Source organism: Sus scrofa, chromosome 1 (assembly GCF_054392235.1).
Source record: "Sus scrofa isolate SSC_HxYL_T2T_F1_AM1 chromosome 1, Sscrofa_HxYL_maternal_Yorkshire_Landrace_v2.0, whole genome shotgun sequence".
Classification (NCBI taxonomy): domain Eukaryota; kingdom Metazoa; phylum Chordata; class Mammalia; order Artiodactyla; family Suidae; genus Sus; species Sus scrofa.
In genome coordinates this window covers 237,234,924-237,245,965 of record NC_139383.1, presented here as the reverse complement: position 1 = coordinate 237,245,965, position 11,042 = coordinate 237,234,924, and positions in this window count along the sequence as shown.

Sequence of the window (11,042 nt, the reverse complement as noted above, 5' to 3'; positions counted from 1 at the left end):
TAATCCCTGCCCTTGCTCAGTGGGTTAGGGATCCGGCATTGCCGTGAGCTGTGGTGTAGGTCGCAGACACGGCTCGGATCCCACGTTGCTGTGGCTCTGGCATAGGCCGGTGGCTACAGCTCCGATTGGACCCCTAGCCTGGGAACCTCCATATGCCGTGGGAGTGGCCCTAGAAAAGGCAAAAAGACAAAACAAAAAACAAAAAACAAAAACTGAATAACTCTATGCTTACAGATCTTAAGCTCATGAGGAAACACAGAATGACAACTATGTAATTCTTGGATAGTTGAACAAGTTATGGCAGAAACACAATTCAGTATTTATTCTAATATTATCTCATTTAAACCTACTTTTACTCATGTCTTTACCATCCTTCTTATTTTTTCTGACTTGCAGAACCTCTTCCTATTCACCATCCTTTGGCAAGGAACCAAGAATAGCTACTTGGAGGATGTCTTATCTGCCTTCTCATCCAGGCAACCAGCATCAATCAAGCCAGGCAGTGTTCTAGGTACTGAAAATAGAGGAATGAACAGAAGTCCACATTATCTGTCTTTAACAAGGTTATATTTTCACTCAAGTGATGGACATAAATAAATTAAAAATAAATAATTATCTTAAATACTGAATCTTACTACATAAACTTGAGTAAGTTATTTAACCTAAGCCTCAGATTTTTTTAACCTGTAAAATGGGAATGATAATATTGCTTACCAATGAGTGTGTGTGTGTATGTGTGCATTCATGTATATATGAATATACATACAAGAGAATAGATTAAAAAAATAGTCTTCCTTAAGATAAAATTAGCTTTCATTAAAATTGAAAGACAAATCCCAGTCACACTGAGCAAAGGATCCTTGTGCAGACAGAAATCAAACTCATGAAAGTAAATAGATACTTTAATCAGATCTTGTGCTATAAACTGCTTTTGTTGACATGGTAAAATAGAAAGAAAGGTATAAATTATGGATGAGCCATTAAACAAAGAACCTTATTGTCTGACTGCTTGAACTGAGGCACAGATCCCTCAGAAAAAAATTAGAATGTCTTGTTCTTTATCATAAGTTGCAGGCTCTTTATCTTTCTTGACATTCAATGAGAAGGCAGTAAAAAAATCTCTAATGTATCAAATCATTTTACTAAAGAGAACATCATTTTGTGTTAACTCCAAATCTTAGGAATAAATTTAACATATAAGCATTGAGATAACTATATTTGTTATGTGAAATTATATTAGCTCATAGATTTTTCATTTTATTAATCACTTAGCTTGTGAATAAATTCAGAGTTCTCTTCTCCTTTTCATTTGTTTGATCCTCCGACCAATCTGAAACCTCTTATAGGAGAGAAAGCAGTTCTCTCAGCATCTGCTTATCTCCATTTGGTATTAAAATTGCTTTTTGCTTGCTAACTCTAAACACAAAGGAAAACTTTGTTTCTTCCTCATTACCGCATGAACTTGTGAAGTTAAAATGACATACCCACACAAAACTCTTTGCACACTATGTAGTATACAGTAAATGATCAATAAATATTAACTACTATTATTATCTGATCCCTTTCCCTATCCTACTGGGCTTACCACAGTTTATATCTTAATACTTTTACGTTGTATATTTGCAACAGTCTTGAAAAAGGTTTTTCCATATCTAATACAATTTACCCCCTTTCCACACATATTATGTATTGCCAACAGAAAAAAAAATCCTGATTAATAACTCTAGACCATTCAGATTTCTAGTCAAATGCCTTTAATGAATTCACACCTTAATCAGTCATTCAAGACCTGCCACTTCCTGGATCCATATTCCATTTCTAATTTTAGTTCCCTTATGCTCCATAATGAACACGATATTTTGGTCAAAACAACTCATTTTGCTGGTTTTTTTTTTAAAGTAACTCACATTTCCTTTCTACTTGAAATGTCACACTCACTTGCCTTACCCTCAACTGGCCCACATCTACAACTTTCCATTCGCTAAATGTCTTTTCCTCAAAATCCTCTCATCTGAGAGCATGTTTTCTCCTTCCTCTTACTTTTCTCATTTAAGTCCTTATCACTTACCACTTTTCTACCTTATGGCATTGTTATCTGTGTACCTTCTTTTTCTCTCCTAGTTGACTGCAAGAGGGTCCTTGAGGGAAGAATCCATATCTGCTTCATATTGTAATCCCAAACTATCTATGCTGGATAAATACTTGTTGACTAAGTGAATTAATTAACTTTTAAAATGCTTCAACCCAGAAAAGTAAAAAGATTAAACATAAAATACAAATAATATTTTACTATAAGGCTGGTTTCTTAACTAGAGAGGTGCTGACTTAATTTGTGATATGATTTCTGTAGAATAAGATAGATCACCCTGCCCACAAATATCTTCTAACTCACAATATTCTACCAACAGAAAGACAGTAGAAGTTGATTTTCTTAGTCTTCTTTTTTTTGGTCATTTTAAAAATTGAAATATAATTAACATTCAATATTATGTTAGTTTCAGGTGTACTACACAGTGATTTGAACTTTACACACAGTATAAAATGATTATCTTAATCTTCTTAATGACTTTGGGTCAGTTTAGGTTTCAAAAGACTGGCACTTGCTAACTAGAGTTGCTTGCTAGATTCCAAAACAGGAAAGAGAAAAGGAAGGGTAAAATGGCACTGAAGGTAGATGCAGAATATTGCAGAGGATGAAGTGTCTACACTGAATGTTTAAAATAGATGATCTTGTTTTAGTGGTAGCAATCTAATTTTTCAGTGGAATGAATCATAATTTACTCAACATGAGGGCTAACAGTAAGTTCCAAGAACTTGCCAGGAGGCAGAGTCAGACAGTATAGCTGAATCTCTACATAATCTGAAGGAATATAAAGGCAGGTAAGAATCAACTTGAAGGCAGGGCTGGGAAAAAGAAGATGGGACTCAGCAATTCTTGTTGCCTCACCCATGCAAATTCAAAAGGCACTGCTGAGTCACACAGGCACAAGCAGTCATATGGTACCCTGGGAAATTCCAGAGAAGCCAGGGAGACAATTATGTTAAACTAGGAAGAGAGAGTCACTAAATCAGGCCAGAAAGGGAAACAAAAATATTGGCAGTTGTGCAGCAGCAAAGGAATTGCATGAAAAGAACCTAAATGACCTTGTGTTAGACACTGCATTGCTCCATCCCACTCATATTCCTGTTTATTCCATTCATAAAGGTCTTTAGCATGGCTTTGGAATTTTTGTAATTATGACATATTATTCATGTACCCTGATATCGCAGAGTTCACTGACATAAGATCATAGGGAAAAGACCTAAGTAGTTTTATTTCCAAATCACTATGGCAATAGCCCCTTCACTTGATTGGAAGAAAGTAATGACCATAAAAGTGTAAGATCACTGAAGGTGCTTCACATGCTTCCCAGGTAATTTTTCATCTACAGTCAGGATATAGGGTCTATGACCAGTGCTGGCTGGAGAGGATGCCCATGAGCTCATGAGAACCGGACGTGCATATTTCTCCCAAATCTATGTTCAGTGAATTTATGTTGGTACCTTGAAAATGGCAATGGTGGCAAACACGACAAACCAAGGCTTCTTCTTTGGAGGGCTGGTTGTTAAATATTACTAACACATTACCAAGTTTACCCTGGTCTTATTTTCCACCTTTGCTCACTTGTGGTTTAATTCCACTGTTTATTAAAGCCATTTGGAAAAGCCCTACCATTGCCACCCCTTCCCATGAGTTCAATAGTTATGCCAATAGTATTGTTTCTAGGTGCTTCAGAGGCTTCCAGTCTTGGGAATATCAGAATATTCTTGGATTCCATGCAAAGATGGGAAGACTGTCCTACCTCAACTCTTCATTTTTGCCACCTAAGCTCTAAAAATTCAGTATTCCCAGGATTTTCCAGTCTATTTTATCAAATTCTCGGTGGTGTCTCAAAATGAATCCAATAAATTATGTAGGAGACAGAAGTATTCCAAACTTTCTCTGATTTTTTTTACTCCTTAAGGGCCTCCTGCCAATTACCAAAGTGTTTTCATCCTTCCCCAAAGGATGTAAAATGTGTGTGTGTGAGACTATGAGAAGAGAGAGAGACAAAATATTGTCTGATGATGGGAGAGGTGAGGCAGATGGAGACCACCTTAACCAAAAAGTAAGCATGCCATTTAAATTTGTTTTTTAAAGTTATGCACCAATTGTTTGAGATATATCTCTTTGCCCCATTTCCCATATTAATTCTCAACTCTGTTCACTCTGTTCTGTGTTCTAGGAAATTAATACATAGGGGCTACCTCAATAGTTCCCTTTCCCCTTAGCTTCCTGTTGATTTTGGCCAAAGGAAAACACAGCAGAAGATGTGAAGGTTGGATCTCTATATCCAGTCTCTCTGTGTCCCTCTGATTTAGAGTTAGAAATAGCTCCCTGCTATTACTTGTGTCAGGATGCAGCACCATCTCATTGTTTTCCTAAAACTTCACCTTGTACCTTAAAAAATATATTTTCTATTAAAATTTCATCGATTATCCTGTTTAAGTAAGCCATTTCCTATTCTTCTGGGATCCTGGCTGACATGCCAATTAAACTAAGCCATAGCCCATGGAGTTTCATGTTCTTCTCACAAAATATTTCTATTTGGCATATTAATAAATTATATACTCATGTTGTTTCAACCACAGAAAAACAAAAAAACTAAGAATCATCCTGCCAAAGATAGCTGTTTATTTGACTTTAATTATTGTACATCTATTTCACCTGTAATTTTATGAAAACCTGTCAGTTTTCAAATTCATAACCTCAACTGACATAAACAGGTATTAAAGAGGATAATGGAGGAACATTGAGGACACTGAATCTTGCAACATATGTAAAAATATTTTTGCTGCTTATTACTGTAGGAAAAATTCAGCAATTTCATAAGAGTATTAAACATATACTGCTGAATTGAAGCAAATACGTTCTGTCTAAGGAATACTCTTTCTGGGTTCAATTATATACGGTGAATATCTGGTGATGTACTTTGGTAGAAAGTAAGGGAGGTATTAGAAAATCCACTCTCAACATCACTCATTATTAGAGAAATGCAAATCAAAATCACTATGAGGTACCACCTTACACCAGCCAGAATGGCCAGTGTCAAAAAGTCTACAAACAATAAATGCTGGAGAGGGTGTGGAGAAAAAGAAACCCTATTACACTGTTGGTGGGATTGTAAATTGGTGCAACCACTGTGGAAAGCAGTATGGAGATTCCTCAGAAAACTGAAAATAGAATTACCACTTGACTCAGCAATCCCACTCCTGGGCATCTCTCCGGAGAAAACCATGTCTCGAAAAGACACAGGTACTCCAATGTTCATTGCAGCACTATTTGCAATAGCCAAGTCATGGAAATAACCTCAGTGTCCATCGACAGAGGAGTGGATAAGGAAGATGTGGTCCATTTACCCAATGGAATATTATTCAGCCATTAAAAGGAACGAAATACCGGCATTTTTAGCACCATGGATGGACCTAGAAATTATCATGCTAAGTGAAGTCAGTCAGACAATGAGACACCAACATCAGGTGCTTTCACTGACATGTGGAATCTGAAAAAAGGACAGACAAAACTTCTTTGTAGAACAGATGCTGACTCACAGCCTTTGAAAAACTTATGGTTTCCAAAGGGTGGGGGTGGGGGGATGTGCTGGAATGTGGGACAGAAATCCTATAAAATTGGATTGTGATGATCATTGTACAAGTATAAATTTAATAAATTCATTGAGTAATAAAAAAAAAGACAATCCACTCTCACATCAGTAGGATCTTGAGTTTCACATTATTTCATTGAGTTTTCAGAAATATATTTCCCTACTCATCTATTCTCAGAAAACCAACAAATGGAACAAGTCCAATCTGAATTTAACCAGGAATACATTTCAGGTTCTCTAACCATCTATGCCTCGGGCCATCCTTCATCAAGTCATCCAGCTAAGATGCTGCTCCAAGGCTCACGCAATCTCCAAAGTGAGATAGAGAAGCCACCCTGCCCTGACCTGACGCCAGAGACTAGGAGAAAGGTCATGAGACATGAATGACTGGTAAAAATGTGGGAAAGTGAGTTCCCATTGTGGGTCAGCGGGTTAAGAACCCAACTAGTATCCATGAGGATCGAGTTCAATCCCTGGCCTTGCTCGGTGGGTTAAGGATCTGGCATTGCCGTGAACTGTTGTGTATGTCACAGACATGGTTTGGGTTTGGCATTGATGTGGCTGTGGTGTAGACAGGCAGCTGCAGTTCTGATTTGACCCTTAGCCTGGGAACTTACATATGGTACGAGCGTGGCCATAAAAAAAAAAATGTGGGAAGGAAATATTGGGTCATTTTACTGTATCCTAGTGACTGAACAGTTTGTACAACTTATTCAACTGAAAGTGGTTATGTTAAAATTTTCTCTCCTTGTGAAATAATTTCTACTATCTTACCTAATAGGTCTAAAAAATATGATCTTGCAACTCTCTATATAAATCTAGTTTAAAAAATAATGTGATGAAGACCCCTGGTGGGGCAGCAAGTTAAAGAGCTGGGTTGTCACTGTAGCAGCTTGGCTCATTGCTGTGGTATGGGATTGATCCCTGGCCCAGGAACTTCCATATGCTGCAGGCATGGCCAAAAAGTAATAATAATTTGACAAAAATGGGGAAAAAAATCCAAATAAAGACCAAAAAAAAGATAAATTAAAAAATAAAAAATACATAAAGGGAAATAATGATCTAAATTATTATCTTGCCCATTCTAACTGCTAAAGGGCCTAAAATAATTATTTGGACATTTTATGACCTTGATACTTATTGAATTTAATGCAAATATTCAAAATAAAGTTAAATCAGGTTGGCTATTTCTGAGAGAAGATCCAAACGTAAGTGTTTGGTTTTCTTTACACACAATGAAAAATTAATCTGCTTACAAAATCTTGGCAACTCCAAAAAATCTGATGACTCTTTCAAGGAGCTGAAGATTGCCTAAAAAGGTCTGCCAACAGAGCCATGATAAAGGTTGTCATTGTGCTTGATGTTCCCTTGCCTGGAATTCTTTCTGATGAAATGCAAGCTACCCACCCTGTGTGACTAAAGGTATTAAGAGTGATGAAGGATATGGACAGGGTAAGCCATAATTAATTACTTAGTGCTATGAAACCAACCCAAAATGTACATGAATCTTAATATTTAATGCTCATTACAAAAGAGCTCGCTGATGTTTAAACACACCTTCAAAATCATAGATTCAAATATATTCTTTTATCTTCCTAAGAATTTCCACTGATGAGCTCTCAATTCAATAACAGCAATAATTCTAAAGAAAGTAAACAATCTAAATTAATCAGGTATAAACTTTCCCAGGTTTTCATATTGATCTAGCATAAATAGTTTTGATGAGACTAATTATGCTGCTGTTTATTTAGAGTTGCCTTGGGTTGACAGGTTACAATAATTTCTTTTTTCTCTTCAGCAAACAAGAAAACACAGCTTTTTTTTGGGGGGCACATTTTGTTTTTCATGTATAGATCAAATATCAGAGAATAATGAACCAACAAGTGTTAAGGCAAAGCTGAGAATCAGTACAGAGCCAGGTTGTACCAATAGTTGCTGACAAAACTGAGGAGTATTTTGAAGATGAAATATCAGAATTTGCAACAAAATTGGAGATGTGGATCAGCAAAGCAAGACAGAAGACATTTTCAATCTAATTGCCTTATTCAGGATGGGAAAAACTATATTATAGCAACAAAAGACCCCTAAAATATTACCATGTTACATACATAAAAGTGCATTTCTTGTTCACCCAAAGATGGCTATAATTTGGTAGCTTTCTAGACCAGTGCCCTTCCCAGTGGTACCACCGTTACCCAAGATCTTTCTATCTTCCAGAGTCACCATCAGAAATTCTTGGGTTTCTAGGGTGACTGTGCCAGGGTTAAAAGAAAGCTGAGGATTGTTTGGACTTCTCACTGCCAAGGCTTAAAAATGGCATGTGTTCTAAGGCACAGACCATAGAACTCATCATTATTCCATGTGCTATCCTATTTTTACAGTCAGTGTAGTTTGGGACATTAAGACTACCTCCGGCCAATAGGCTACGAGCGGCAATGCTGTGTAGTCTCTGGAATGAGGCATTTAAGAGCCATTGTGAGTTCTTCAAGCTTTCTCTTACCCTGCCATGTGACTATAGTTCCAAATGGTAGAGTTACAAGATTTGAAAGAAAAGTAAAAAGAACCTGCTCCCTAAGTCACTGTTTGGATGAGAGCTGCCCTAGAGAGCTACTAGACCCACAAATAACTTTGGCTAAAAGCTGAGTCAAGGTGTACATACTAAGACTTAAGATTTGGGCTTTGTTTCCACAACATAACCCAGTCTATTTTTAAGTGAAACCCCAGTGAAGACAAGTGTTTCAGAGCTCAGCCCTCCAGTGGAGAAAGTTATAAGGAGTTGGAATTCCCAGAATCCTACTGCTGTTGAAAGATACATACCACAATGCAAAGTTAACAGCATTACATGAATGGGGTTAAGAATGTTCGGCTAGAAGTTCCCTGGTGGCCTAGCAGTTAAAGATCTGGCCTTGTCACTGCTGTGGCTTGGGTCACTACTAGGCACACTATCCCTGGCCTGGGAACTTCCTCATGCTGAAGGTGCAGCCAAAAAATATTAATTCATTAATGAAATATGTGGGTGGAAACATTTCTATCCAGTTTAGAAGCAGTGATACATTTTAAATATAACAGCTATTTGTCCCAAGAACAGTTTTTATCTCACCACTAATCATTTTGGTTCAGGATCCAGGATTGTCACTGCTGTGACTCAGGTCACTGCTGTGGTATGGATTCAATCCCTGACCTGGGAACTTCCACATGCTACAGGTGTAGCCAAAAAAAAAAAAAAAAAAAAAAAAAAAAAAAAAAAAAAAGTAAATAAAAAAATAAAACAATCTGGCTAAAGGTGTTCTTAACTGATGGTTAATAAATATTTTCATAATAGACCTGAGTGGCCATTTCCTCTCTAAAGGATAATAAACTTTTCTGCACGTAAATATTTTATTAAAATGGGGCTTCCCAATTGCTTTTTCTTTCCAATTATATCAAAAATAATTTCAAGTACTTCTTAATTGGGCATGATATATATTACAAAAACCGTTGACTTACATAATCTCACTCCCTGTATGAGACACTTTTAGGGCTGCACCACAGCATATAGAAGTTCCCAGGCTAGGGGTCAAATTGGAGCTGCAACTGTGGCCTAGGCCAAAGCCACATGGATGCAAGCCGCGTCTGTGACCTACTCCACAGTTTGCAGCAATGGTGGATCCTTAACCCACTGAGCAAGGCTAGGGACTAACCCCACATCCTCATGGGCTCTTAACCTACTGAGCCACAGTCAGGTTCTTCACCTTCCAAGTGATAATGGGAACTCCCACTATTAATATTTTTTAATGTGTGGGCTTCAGATTTTTTTTTTTTTTAATATTTGGAAGTATAAAGGGCCTGACCCTCTCTAAGATTGGAAACAATTCATGTTAGATAATCCTAGGAGGTTATAAAACTAATTTTACCAACTCTACAGATTTTAGTTTACTGTATACAAGCTGTATACAGTTTGAAATTACTTAATGGAAAATAGGCATCCTTACCTCTGGCAGGACCAAACCTCATGACTGGGAAATGTACAGTCAAATAAACCATGAAAGTACGTTTATTTATTTTATTTTTATGAAAGTGCATTTTAAATTTTATTTTCAGTTTTGAACCCATTGGTTTCAGTTAAGATGTATGAAGTCAGGCTTATGACTAAGAAAGCCACTTCTTCCCTCCCATGCAATGAATCAGAGGCAATGGGCAGTTAGAGCTCAACATAGATTAACAGAGAGAGAATTGCTAAACTGTCAAATACTCTCTTTTAAAGACACTAGCAGGGAGCAAAATGCTCAAATACTATTTTAAATTTATAGAGCTATTACAAATCTAGGAATTTTTAACACTCAAAACAATGTAAGAGAGAAGTCTTAAAGATATCTCTCCTAGAAGAAAAGGAAACTGAGTCATGAAGTATTAATAACAATAAAAGTATCTCTCCCCTTGTTTATATTTCTTTAATGATTGATTATATGTATTATACCTTTAAACATGTTATCCTTTGTTATAGTACAGGGAAAATGTTACAGGGGAATATTCATAATCTCTCATATCTCTCATATACCAGAAGAAGATTTTTCTTTGTCCCATAATTTGGGGCTTGGTTGTGCAGCCTGGAATAGTGAGGGAGGGAGGAGACAGTAAGAACAGTAAACTGAAACCCATCTGGTTGATTTCCACTGCTCAGGGCTGGGAGTTATTCATGTTAAAGAAGGAGTGGAAGGGCAGGTGGATAGGAAAGGCAAACGACTGTGCTAGGTTAAAAAAGATTTTAAAAGATTTTAGAAAGTGAGGGAGAAGATTGGGATTAAGTTGCCATATTTTATGCGTGGGTATTTGGGAGAAATTGCAGGATAGGTAAAGAGGATTTTTATGTTGGTTTATATGTTATAAACGGAAGCCTTCTCTTGCAGAGGATTTGGTAAAGATTAAAGATCTCAGTAAGAGATGACTATTCTCAATAAAATGCTGAAATAAGCCAAAGGGTGACCAGCTTCATAGTCTGTTCCGACTTTTAACAAGATTATTTTAATTATCTTGAAAAAAATGGTTCATCAAATATCACTGCTATACCAAGCCAGCAGCAAAACAACAAATAATGAGCCAATCACTTAGTAAAAATTCTCAATATAACAGATTTAGATCAGGTCACGTTTCAGTGAGGAATGTTTTCAATTAAAAGTAACAGAAAAAAATGTCTAATAGGAGCTTAACAATGGAGGGATTTGATTTCTTGCATCACAAGAAATCTGAAAATCAGCCTCTGTTGGCATTTGTTCAGCAGCTCAATGATGGCAGACCTAGCATCTCTGTTACTTTACCTGTCAGGATTGAAACATGTCTGCCACTCTACTGTGGCAGGCCTTGAGATGAGAAAAAAAACTA